The sequence below is a fragment of the Microtus ochrogaster genome, linkage group LG2 (genome assembly GCF_000317375.1).
Source record: "Microtus ochrogaster isolate Prairie Vole_2 linkage group LG2, MicOch1.0, whole genome shotgun sequence".
Classification (NCBI taxonomy): domain Eukaryota; kingdom Metazoa; phylum Chordata; class Mammalia; order Rodentia; family Cricetidae; genus Microtus; species Microtus ochrogaster.
This window is the reverse complement of record NC_022028.1, coordinates 28167500-28180447: the sequence shown is the minus strand read 5'-3', so window position 1 is coordinate 28180447 and position 12948 is coordinate 28167500. Positions and strand designations below refer to the sequence as shown.

At 46.1% G+C, this 12948-nt stretch overlaps 1 protein-coding gene across 3 annotated transcripts in view; it reads right to left on the bottom strand.

Annotated features, from left to right (window-relative positions):
* Window positions 1-12948, bottom strand: part of Nck2 (NCK adaptor protein 2) — a 117017-nt gene that overhangs the window by 45944 nt on the left and 58125 nt on the right. For all 3 annotated transcript variants that reach the window (XM_026785763.1, XM_005360003.2, XM_026785764.1), the window contains exon 2: window positions 4014-4216. The gene's annotated coding sequence lies outside the window, so the exon portion shown is untranslated. The remainder of the gene's footprint in view (window positions 1-4013; window positions 4217-12948) is intronic.

The window sequence follows — 12948 nt, the reverse complement described above, 5'->3', positions numbered from 1 at the left end:
TGAGAGCCACCATGTGGTTGCTGGGAATTGAACTCAGGACCTTTGGAAGAGCAGGCAATGCCATCTCTCCAGCCCCGATAAAAAGCCTTTCTAAGTAAGTCACTGTAGCAACCGCCAAAACAACAAATGCAGGGCCGCGCTAAAAATAAGGAACAGACCAATCCAAGACATTCTTTACGTACATTGCTATGATGTGGATATGGCTGAGGCTCCTCCAGAGTTCGTGTGCTGAAATCCCCATGAGATATAAGAAGGGGGTACTAAAGAGACTGCAACTTAACCTGTGACACTTAGAGGAATGACTGGAGTTAGACAGAAGCATCAAGATGCAGATCCATGCATGAATGAGTGTTGGTGGCCTTTCATGAGAACGGAGAGAGAAAGGACAAACTGTCTCTCGCATGTGCATGCGACGTCATGCACAGCCCGGAGACTCTGCCAGCAAGAAGGCCCTCAGAGTTGAAGCAGTACAACTGTGAGCTAAACAAGCTTCTTTTCTTCATAGATATCCTCCCCCCCAGCCTTGAGAATTCTGTTGCAATAATACAAAACAGATGGTCAGCCTTAGAAAAATTTGCCTTTCTATAAATCAACTATAATGTGAATGTAAGTCGTGAAACGTTCCTTCCGTAATGATCCATCACTGGATAGTAATCTTAGATGTGAATGTAAGTCGTGAAACGTTCCTTCCGTAATGATCCATCACTGGATAGTAATCTTAGATGTGAATGTAAGTCGTGAAACGTTCCTTCCGTAATGATCTATCAGTGGATAGTAATCTTAGGAATGTCTGGGTGACCGACAGGCTCGGTGTGTTATTTTCTCCTGCACTGTAGAATCTGTGCAGGATGGAATGAGATGGACACAGAAGCATGGCTGGTATCTACATCCCAAGACATTCCTAGCCGCCACTGACAAACCAGGGAAATCCAGTGGAAGGAATTTCTCCTCTCAGGATAGCACACAAAGGTCTCGAGGCATCCACCCCACCAAGGGACAGCCACCTCCCACAACAGGGAGTTTCAGTTCTCAAGTGAAATGCTGAGTGATTGTCTGTAAACAAAACAAGCTGAGTGTGAAAATGGGGCGTGAGCATCCCGTAGCCATGGTCCCCCTTCTCCAGGGCAGGCAGGCCAGATAAGACCATAGGGCAGGAAAACACAGCCCTGAAAATGAGCTCAAAGACCCTATTCTCCCCAGACTGCTCCCTAAGCCCAGGCCCAGTTTAGGCCTAACAACCTGGTATACATATCGGGTACCCAATAACTAGGAACCGCATCCAAGAAGTACCACTCCAGTCACCATTCTTCCTAGACGGCACTGTAGTCTGGCACAGTGAGGTTGCTCTCCAGTCATTGTGCTTCCTTCCTATTGGCACTTCTGAAAGTGTATCTCTAGCCCCACACACCAGTGTCTCTAGGACTCATACCCACTCAGGTCACCAAGCCTGGCCCGTGCCAAGCAGGACAATTAGTCTCCACCCACTCGTCCTTTCAGTCCATCAAAATGGATCCAGTGCAACATCCCTGGGCCTTCCCAGAGGACAGTGCTTCTCTGCTCCTGACGGACAGGTTACAGACACAGGGTACAGTGTTGACCAAGGTTTTCTGTCCCGCCCTGTCCTGAAGCCGTGAAGTACCAAAGAATCACACAGAGGTCTACATTAGCTATAAACTAATTGGCCTATTAGCTCAGGCTTCTTATTAACTCATAACATATATTAGCCCATAATTCTTGTCTGTGTTAGCCTCGTGGCTTGGTACCTTTTTCGGTGAGGCAGTCACATCTTGCTATCTCTGCAGCTGGGTCATGACTGCAGAATGAGCTTTCCTCTTCCCAGAATTCTGCTGTTCTTGTCACCCTGCCTCTGCTTCCTGCCTGGCTACTGGCCAATCAGCATTTTATTAAATAATTTTAATAAAACTGTATTTTATTAAGATGCAGTTGATAGGGTACAAACCATCGTCCCACAGCAATACGGCCCATGTAGTCTAGCCGGTCCTGCCTAAGCTCTCGCCCTAGCCAGCCAGGACACACGGAAGGTGTCTCGAACTGGATTTTCTCTGGTTTTGCAGCTGCTGAAAGGCAGTGTGAAAACAATAATAGCTAAATGGCTTAGACTGTGGCCAATGCTCACAGAGTTTAATACACGACCGCTCCACCTCGAAACCCCAAAATTAAACGCTTTCTGTATAGATCTCATCCCTTATGAAATAAACATAGCCCTTGAAATCACTGGCTGGCCGCCATACTGCACCGGCCGAGTGTGCAGGCTGATTCAGAACCAGGAGTCCGTACAGTCCTCTCCCCGCTCAGTACAAACTCTGAGTCTGTCACTGTCACTGACGGATCATTAAGAACTCCCTCATAAGCAAGGCTAGTCTGCTCCTGATGAACCATTCATGCATTCTGGTGACCAGATCTGAAAAGCTCTAATTTCTAACTTACATGTCCATGAAATCGAACGAACGGATTGACAGCTGACCACATTTACAAACGACTTGAATCCAATAAGGCTTCACCTCAGTGACCATTTCTAAGACCATGAGGAGTTTGAGAAGTTTCGTTTGTGGGCAAACCGGCTCTGATCAGGATGCTCCCTACCTCCATGGGCTAGTCAAGGGGAAGTGGAGGGCCCTGTGAAGGCAGGAGGGGAACCGAAGCTCAACAGCGCCCTCCGTGGGCAGTGATGTGATAACAGCCATGGGGAGGGCTGGGAATGGGGTTCCAAGGCCTGAGTGTCACTCATCTCTGGATTCCAGGCCAGCACCTAATTCTGAAGCCACCTCAGACAGCCAACTCATCTGGGACAGTGAGCCACTTCCTCCACAGGAAACCATAAAGACGTCAAGGTAGACAAGCACTGGGCACTTCATTAAGGGCACCCTCACGGAACACAGCATTATCAACATTATGGCATTCTAAATACCACACACTGTAACAGGCATAGCTAGGCCATCAACACATTGTTTTAAAAAAGCATCAAGGAGAAACAGCACGTTCACAACAAGGTCTTTCAGTGGTCGTTTCAGACCAAATGAGAGAGAACTCCAACTCAGATAAAGGTACATTTACAGAAATTATGCCAAACTCCACAGACCAAATCCTAGGTTTGAGACTATCTCAAGATGATCTAAATAACAGAAACAGTATGAGATTTGCATGGGAAGAGAAGGATATTGGGTGGGCGCGAGCCCTGCATTCTGAGGCAACCCTCTACAGACAACAATATACCTTTCTCACGAGGTATTTCTGTCAGCCAGAGGGAACACAAGATGAACTAAAGGCCTCAAATGACTACTCATGGCCAAGGTATTTTTGTGGTCTGGGGGTACAGGTCATGTATAGAATGGTTGTCTAGAATATATCAATCCCAGCACACTCACACACAGATGGACCGCCCTCCTCCCCCTCATATATTTGTCACACAACCTCATCCTTGTCCACCGATATCACTGTGGGGACTCCATGGTACTGGCCGCACAAGGTCAGTTACTGACAGCACTTCCTTCTGATTCAGCTGGAGGGCACCGCTCACACAGACTCGTGAAGCAATCCTAGGAATCTATTGTTTATCTGCATCTCTTCTGATGTGAACATACCCTCTCAGCACCAAGCTGGACTTGAACCTGACCAGGCTGAAGACTACTATCCTCCCTGTTGTACGCTTCTAGTCCCCAGTTAGTACACGGGCAACCTCAATTCAGAAAACATTCCAGAACATCATTGCATGGGAGGGATATGTGAACTGGTCTGCACACTTCTACTTAAACACTCGAAACTACCTGCTCTAAGTCAGAACAGTGACAACCTAGCTTTTGAACTATGTCCCGTCAGAGCTTAAATTTAATGCATTTAAACAAATCAGGGCCATCACCTACTGCTGTAGTACTAGTTTAATAACTACGATGCAGGGGGCTGGAGAGAAGCCTCACCAGTTAAGAACACTTGCTACTCCTACCAAAAACAGCCAACTTCTTTTGCCTCTTTTATGCAGGAATCTGTAGGCTTACCTTTGGCACACAGTTGTTAAGAGGTGACTGGCGAAACGTAGCACTCTTCAAAAAGATGAGTTTTCTTTTGTTTTGTTTTTTCCTGCTGAGGATACCTTGAAGGTTACAAAGCTGCAGTGATCCTCTAAGCTCTCGAATCAGCTCGGACCTCAGCAGAGAAGTATGAGCCCGTGCGGTACTCGTAGGAGAGGGACCTATGGGCTCTGTAGAGAAAGAGAAAGGCTGTATTAGAAATTATAGAAACAAAAAGCACATTTTAGGCGCGCTTGCTTCTTTAAGCTCAACTAACAGAAAGGTGGGGGAGGGGGGAGACACTGGTGAAACAGGACAAGGCTGGGGAGACAGGCCAGCAGCTCAGAGGGTTTATGCTCTGGAAGAGGACCAGCGTTTGGTCCCCAGCACCCATGCTGGAGGCTCACAACTGCTTACAACTGCAGCTTCCAGAGGATCCAATACCCTATTCTGGCCTTAGACACCTCTTCTCACATGCAGAAACATACATGCATACACGCATGCATGCGCATGTGCGTGCGCGCGTACACACACACACACACACACACACACACACACAATTAAAACTAAAACTCATTTTAAAAAAAAATCCCCAAAGGCTAAAGGGCATCCCTGACCATACTGGGAATCTGTGACCAGCACCTCAAAGGTAAGGGGTAGTTAAGAGGCAAGCGGCCCCTAGAGGCGGCCACACGCCCTCCTGTCTGTCGAGCTGGCCGAGCAGAGCATTCACTGCGCACACACTTGGGTAAGCACTTCTAGTTTCCTCTAGCATTTTCAAGGGGACTCTGGCGTGCTCTGCAGATTCCCATGCGAATTCACTGGCATCTTTAATCACACTTCCAACCCAGAGGGGACCTGTCTTGACAGTTCACTCAGAGGAGATCTATTAATTCACCCCTAGGATGATAATGCCCCAAAAATGTTAAAAAGAAAAAAAAAGAAAAGAAAAAAAACCCACAGAAAGATTGAATTCTATTTTACTTGAATAGGAAGTGATAATTCAAGCAGAACCATCATAAAGTGTTACAAGGCGAGTTCATAAATTTTGATTTAAAAATGAATCCCTCTCTTTGCATTCTCTAGTTCTATCTCAAGAACTGGATGGTTTTAACAGTACGGTTCACTATAAGGAAAAACCATAAGCAAATACAATGAAAATCCTAGGTGCCTTTCTCTTCGTCTGGATGTGAGTCCTTGACCTACCGCTGACACCACCAACCTTACTATGTGACTGACCTGTGACCCTGCCAACCATCTCTGTATTTCTAAGTTCCAGGTGCTATTCTAGAAGGATGGATTTTTAAAATTATAACTGAGAAGAGGTGCTTGCCTGAAGCCAGGCTTTCTAAAGACAATTTGTGCCGCGGTTGGATCTAATAACCTTCCAGGACACCCATGAATGACTCAGTTTTACAGAGTGTTAACTCCCTTGGGGACAACGTAGGTCAGCTTTCAGTTTCTGTAACAAAATACCCAGGATAATAACTGACTTTGATGGAGGAAAGGTTTATTATGGCTAGGGGTATTAGAGGATTTAGCCAGTGGCAGGCTGTTTCGGGGCTGGTGGCAAGGCAGAACACGATGGAAGGGTACAAGGTAAAGAGCAACACTGCTAACCTCACATGCGACAGAAAGTGACAAAGAGAGGAGGTGGCCTGGGTCCCAATGTCCCTTTCAGGACTCAGGAAAGGGGACCTACCTCCCTTACAGACCAATGGATGTTAGCCCTCCTAATGCTGTGACCCTATAATACAGTTCTCATGTTGTGGTGACCCCCTGCCATAAAATTATTTTTGTTGCTACTTCATAACTGTAATTTTGCTACTGTTATGAAACATAACACAAATATTTGTGTTTTCTGATGGTCTTAGATGACCTCTGTGAAAGGGTCATTCAATCCCCCACCCCAGGAGTCACGACCTACAGGCTGAGAACCTCCTAAGGGGTCCCCCAGTTCCTAAAGGTACCATAGGCTGTAGAGGAAACCTTTAACTCACGGTCTTTGGGGGACATTTAAGATCCAAATCATAGCAGGGACACTGAGGGTCATCCTTAATTGGCTTTTCAGACAGAAGTTCACCTGGTCTTTGCACACCTTGCTCCTCCTGAAGGTGAGTGGAAAAGAAATGCCTCTAATGGGAGCAGAGACCCGGGTGCACCATAACCACTGGCCTCAAGCAAAGCTATGAGCTGGAAACCCTTGGTGTCTAATGTTTGGACAGGTCCAAACACAGTGCCTGTCAGTACCCCAGGCAAGGAAAAGCAAGAGGGCTCAGGGCATGACTTGACATGGTGGAGTAGCTGGGATGGCGATTAAACTGCCGAGAAGCCCTCCAAAGGTGCCAGAGGCCCATCTTTAGTCAAAAGTGAGAAGTATTTACAGCATTTTTCCACAAGAAAAGCAACGGGCTGTCAAACCATCCGCGCACCAGAAACAGGAAGAAAGGCTGACTAAGACCTCTCCATGGGTGTCAAGTGAAGTTCACTTCTGTCCCTGTTGAAGCTGGGACTGTCAGTTTACACAAAACTTTGGGTAAGCAAGAACAATTCAAACCAGGCCTTTAGTTATAACAAGCTATGATCTAAAAAACATTGCTATGTAAAAACTATCTGCCTGCTAGATAATCGCTATCAAGCGCATAGTCACAAGCAGAGTACAAAGACCTCACCAAAGAATTTATTCAAGGACTTCCTGCAAGTCGTTATATGGAAAGATGAGAAGATTTGAAAAGAAAAGTGTGGATATGTGTGCTTTTTTAAAGAATATATCTGCACTCCCTTAGAAATAAAAAAATAAGATCAACATTTATTCTGTATTTATCTTTTTTTAAAAAACACTTTAACTTGGACCTTAGTAATATTAACATTTTCCCCTGTAAAATCCCAAGGTGGATCTGTTCTGATTCCCTATTAACGCTGATTTTCTTCTGCTCCATCCCTTGGGCTTACCACAGTCTGTTCAACTCTTAAGAGAATGTTCCAAATTGCAAAACTTAGCCCCATGGGTTGCAAACCCTGGCAGTTGCTCTCACACCCAAGTTCAGGAGTGGGCACAAATAAAAGCTCACTGCAAGTAGACCTCAACCATTGTTTCTGTCGTTGCTTTGTCTTGAGACAGAATCTCTCTATGTAGCCCTGGCTGCTTCGGAGCTCACTATGTAGACCAGGCTAGCTAGGAACTCGAAGAGATTGATCTGCTTCGTTCTCAAGAGTGCTTGGATTAAAGTCACACACCAACACATCTGGCCATTCCAAACTTCTAAAGGCTCGCTGTAGCCTGTTCTGTGTGGTGTGGGGCTACTTCCTGCCAATCTAGAGTCTGATATGAATCCCCAATGCTGACATCCATAGCTTCTCTCTAGTTTGGTCACTTGGGGTTAACACAAGGGTCATGTATGCATATTTTATAGGCTTGCTACTGCTGGACATCAGGACCCCCTTTGCTTCAGAGATGGCCAGCCTGTCCAGGTGACTACCAGTAAAAGCTAATCTTCAGGAAGCTCTGGAAAGCCATTTTTCCTCCCTGTCTCCCCGACAGAAGCACAACAGGCAGAGAAGAACAGGCAGTGGTTTAGGGACACACCCACTGTGGCTGACCTCAGCCTCAGCAAGTTGCACTGCAATCTGGGAGCCCATGCACATCCTTCTGCCTGAAGCCAGTCCACAGGAGCCAGCAGCTGCAGTGGGAGTGGATGTTCTCTCCATGCAAGGACCACTATAAAAAGGCTAGCAACTACTGTTGAAGACAACCACCTTCCTGGAGTGCTTCCTATTCTAAAAGACTGGCTTCAAACTCAAACCAGGCAAACATGCCAGGCTTTGTGGAGACTCAAGCCCAGGAAGGCTGCACTGTGACTTCCATTGCTAAAGTGACAGTATGTTAATGCAACCACTAAAGACCTGCTGAGTAACAATGTCTGGTTGGGCTAAAGGAACACACAGCACAAGGCCCAGGTATGTGGTTAAGCATTCCTTGTGTAAGCTTAAAAATATTTCTGATTCTGAACTATCTGCAGAGATGTTACTGGGTTTGTAGTTCTAATCCAAAGATCTGAAATTTAAAATGTACCGAAACTGTGAAACTTTTGAGCACCGAAAGAGTAGGAAAGACCGAGGGAGACTGTAAAACACAGAAAGACCCCCACCTCTAATCAAAAGACAGCAATTGTATCCTTTATATAAAAAAGAAGAGGTCATGTGAATAGCAGAAGCCTCCAGGCTCTGAAATGCCTCCTTGCTACACCTTATTCAATGGAAGGCACTGACTTCTGATAGTGAATAGAACAAGCCGGCCTGAATGGTTTCTCTCCAGTCCAGCCCTGGCTTCCCTGGCTGAGGTCAACCCTGGGCCTGAGCAGCTCAGAGCTTGTCAACCTCAGCACTGTCTATCACTCCTAGCACCAAAAAGGCACCAATCAGGATCCCAGTATTCCAAATGGTCCCAGAGAACCCCGGCCTTTCAAGTCAACAGAAAGCTCGCATGAGACAGCGAGTGTATCCCAATTCTGAAGAGTAACACTGTTATCAGATTAGAAGGCATTCCTGACAATGGGAAGGAAAAGCCAGTATTGAGTCTAACCTGGAATATTGGTTTCTGCCTTCAAATATCGTAGAAATAAGAAAAACAAAACAAAACTGCAAACGGTGGATCAACCACATACAATTATAATTAAAATATGGAACAAAACAAAGCAGCTACCAGTGGGTGAGAAGCACTGAGCTGCAGTCCATCTTAGCAAATGTATTGATGCTTCCTTACACACTATTGAGTGAGTGTGTGTGTGTGTGTGTGTGTGTGTGTGCACGTGTGTGCGTGCACACACATCTTATGGTTGTTCCTCAGGAACTGTCCGTCTTGACACCCATGCCCACCCCCACCCCCGCCACCCTTGAGACAGAGTTCTGGGACTCTCTGATCAGGCTGGGCTAGCCAGCAAAACCCAGGGATATTCTTGTCTCCAACTGCCAAGTACTGGGATTACAAACACATACAACTATGCCTAGCTTTTTATATAGCAGTTGACGATGTAACTCAGATTTTACTTTCAGTAAGAACTCTACAAGTATGGTCTCTCTCTAGCCCCTTCAGGACTCTTGAGGACCTGATAGGACACCCTCAAGAATTCTGTTGTGAATGACAATGGATCTTACACTATCAAATTTTGATCATGAGGCAACCAAGAGTTTTTGAAAGCATGTCTAAAATAACAAAGTTATAATGCAATCGGAAACTGAACTCGAATGTAAATGTTATTATAATCATCTGCAACACAGGCTCGCCCGTACACGGCGGATTCCCTCCTCTGCTGAGGCATTTCCCTACACCTCCCCTTTAGTTCAGCCCACATCCCATTCTTCTAATCAGGAGTGCATCTAATAACGCCTCTCAGCAGCTCCATGAGAATCCAATTACACCCGGGATTTGGAAAGGTTCACCAATGTTCTTTTCTTCCGTGTTTTGGTTTAGTTTGTTTCTTGATACTGGGTCTAGCAGCCCAGGCTAGCCTCAAATTCAAGATACCACCCCCACCCCCATACTTCTGTCAATACAGGTGTGAACGCCACAGGGTTTGGTAATAGCCAAGGTGTGTCCAACACTAACAAAAGCAAGCTGACAGAAAAATACACACATCTTTTTTTTTTTTTTTAAGGAGGAAGGGGCAATGAATTCCTACATGACACAATTTAGGCACATTTCATGATTGAGATAATTTAAGGACAAATATATGTCAAACACCGATGACTTCATGACCCTTACCTTTGGGGATTAAAGGACTGAACAAACAGAACTGTAGGAACGGCCAAAGCTGACAATGGTACATAGTAACGGGGCTGCAGATTCTGCCTTTGTCCTGTAACCCCCAAACTCTCAAACATGCACATCACCCTCCCATTAAAACACAAACGAAAATCTCAAAAAGTGAGTTGGGAAGGGCAGACATATCAGCGCTAAAGTGGTCACAAGTGACAAGTTCGGAAGGGGGAGAAGCATCATTTTTCACTCAATTTCAAGGAGAACGCTATGAGAGATCTTTCGGGGGCATCTAAGCTAAAATGAAGCAGTTGTGGGGGGGGGGGTCCTACCCCAGCAGGATGGTGTCCTATGACCAGAGGACGAGAACCCAGGTCTGTACTTGGAAGAAGGACAAAGTGAGTCACAGGAAAAAGGCGGCCATCTTCCAGCTGAAGGAGGCCTCAGAAGAAACCAACCCTCCTAACACCTAGGCCTTAGACGGTCAGCCTTCTGAACCATGAGAACAGACATGGTGCTTAAGCCGCACGGCCTAAAGCGCCTTTTGAATGGCAGCTTGAGCCTTCCTTGAGACTGTCAACTGTAAACTCTCAGGAACTTCAAAATACTTCACGAATGACTGAAGCCTAAGTCAATGGGCACCAAGCATCAAACCACAGAAGCCCCTACCTTGGGCACCGCAGCCCCAGATGCCCTCCTTACCCATGAATCTCCTCTACAAATGCCTGGCCTACCCACACCTCCGCAGAGCCTTGGGCTGCCATCCACTGCTGCTGTACTACAGACATGCTGAAAAACATAGAGCAGAAGACAGAATTCACACCTGCCCCATGTGCACCGTCATCCAACCACACGTACACAGCCCTACACCAAGTCCGACTCTATTACTGCATCAAAATAACGAGATTCCTTAATATAAATTTCACAGTTGCACTGTGCGCAAGTCTTCTTATAGCTAATTTATCTGAATGAGGGTCATGGCCATAAACTACAATCTCTACTCTGTTTTTTAAGGCACTGTATTTCATTGGAATGATATGTGCTATGATGCTAAGGTACCCATTCTACAAGGATATAACATTTGGCATCACATGGATCCAGGATCACCGGTGTTTTACATACCCCTGACATTTCTAGGAAATTAGCAGTTTAGGCCTAGAGACCCCCTTAGATGGGAGAGATTATCTTGATGGAAGGGGTCCCGCCCTGGCTGAGTGCTAGACATGGGGAACCCCCATTTATTTGGTGCTTTAGCAAGTTCACTCCTTCCTAGCCCTGCCCTAGCTCCTGCCTCTATCCTTACCTACGACTTCCTGGGGGCCAAGGCTCTGTGCTTTCCTCCTGGCTTAGGGTTCCTTCTAGGAAGAAGTAAGCATATAGTATATTTTTCTGGCTGTGAAAGGGCAAGTGAAATCTACGGTTAAAAGTTGCAAAATCACCTGAAGCATGGACGAGGTCAAGCTTTTGGTATTTAAATATTTCAAGGAGCCAGTGAGCCTCTCTCTCTGCAGGGGCTGGTAAATTGTAGCAAGTGATTCCATCAACCGGGGATGTCCCCAGGAAACCCACACCACTCTGGAAAAGTGGCATTTTATGTCCCCGAATAATCCTACTGAGAATATACCAAATTATATGCTGGTATTATCTCTGCGCAGCAACACTGTTTCCTTTCCTTCCTAAAAAAAAAAAAACAGCCTCCCCATAGAGCTCACATTGGTCCTGAGTTTACTCTGCAATCAAGACTGGCCTCAAATTCAGGACCCTGCTTCTGCCTCCCTAGTTCAAGGATGTAGGTGCACCACTATGCCTGGCATTCTCTGTGGTTTTCCTGGCAAAGCCAAAGATTACTTTTTCCCACACAAAGACTATTTTATTGTCTTCTATAAACCCAAGTTTCCCTATACCGTACAGTCAATCAAATCAGAAACCTCCCAAACCTTACCCCTGCTATTCAAGGAGAGCACCTGAGTGCTATTTTCGAGCATGTATTAATTTAACCAAGCAAATGCTGAGCCTGTGGAGCCTGCCAGCCACACATCTGTGCAGCCCAGAATGGAAAGAGCCAGAGCTCTGTGCTGGTCAGGATTCAGGTTCTCATTCCAGACTCAGGATCACAGCACTGTAATCCAGGTACGAGGGCTACGTCAGGACAGAAAGTACAGCTGGGGACTCTCCCTTACATCATAGTATAAGCTGCTACGGTCTGATCGGGCCTATGTGTCAAAGGCTTGCTTTCAAGCCTACACTACTAAGAAGTAGTAGTAGAGCATTTAAGAACTCTAAGGCTAATGAAAGATAAACAGTGTCCACTGACAGATAAATGGTAAGAAAATACGAGATACGTGCACACTGAAGAACACTACTTAGCACATGCTACAACATGGGTAAGCTGGAGGACGCTGTGCTCAGTGAAGAAGCCCAGGCGGAGAAAGACAAACAGTGTGGTGGTGTCAGTGCACAGAACAGCAGGGAGCTGGCAGCCAGGGAGTCTAGATGGGATTCGTGCCATCAGGTGAAAAATGGCAGCAAAGACATGAATAAGTTCTGTAGCTCTATTTAAAATGTATTTTAATTTTTAAAAAAGTGATGTTTTTTAAAAAAAAAAGCTGATGGTTATAAAACTTAAACATGGAAGTTTCTAATTATTGTAGCTGAATTGAAATGTAATACACTGTGCTGTCTTAATGCATTCTGAAGACTGCCAGAGCAGAGGCGCCCACATTCTTTCTGCATGCCAGACCCCTGGCAACCACGAGCCTACATCTGCAGTGTCTTCTCTCTCCTGGAAACAGCTTTGTCTGCAGCTCCCAACATCACTGTCCACCCAGACCCTCGCTGCTGAGGCATGACTGCAAGGAGGCTCTTCTGGAAGATCGCCTTCCAGTTCCATGGAAACCACAGAGCACAGTCCAACATGTACTCAAGTGTCCGTGGAGGAAGAGCCACCACGAAGAAAATGCAGCTTCCCCTGGGCTGCTGTCCGCATGGCTCCAGACAGAACCTCACACGTTACCAACTTCCAGGTCATTTTTCGTTTTTTGGGGAGTTAGAGAAAGGGGGAGACGACGCACGGATGGAATGGAGGGGAGGATGGGACAGGGATGTGGGGTATAGGGTGAAGGGTGTGTGTGTGTGTGTGTGTGTGTGTGTGTGTGTGAGAGAGAGAGA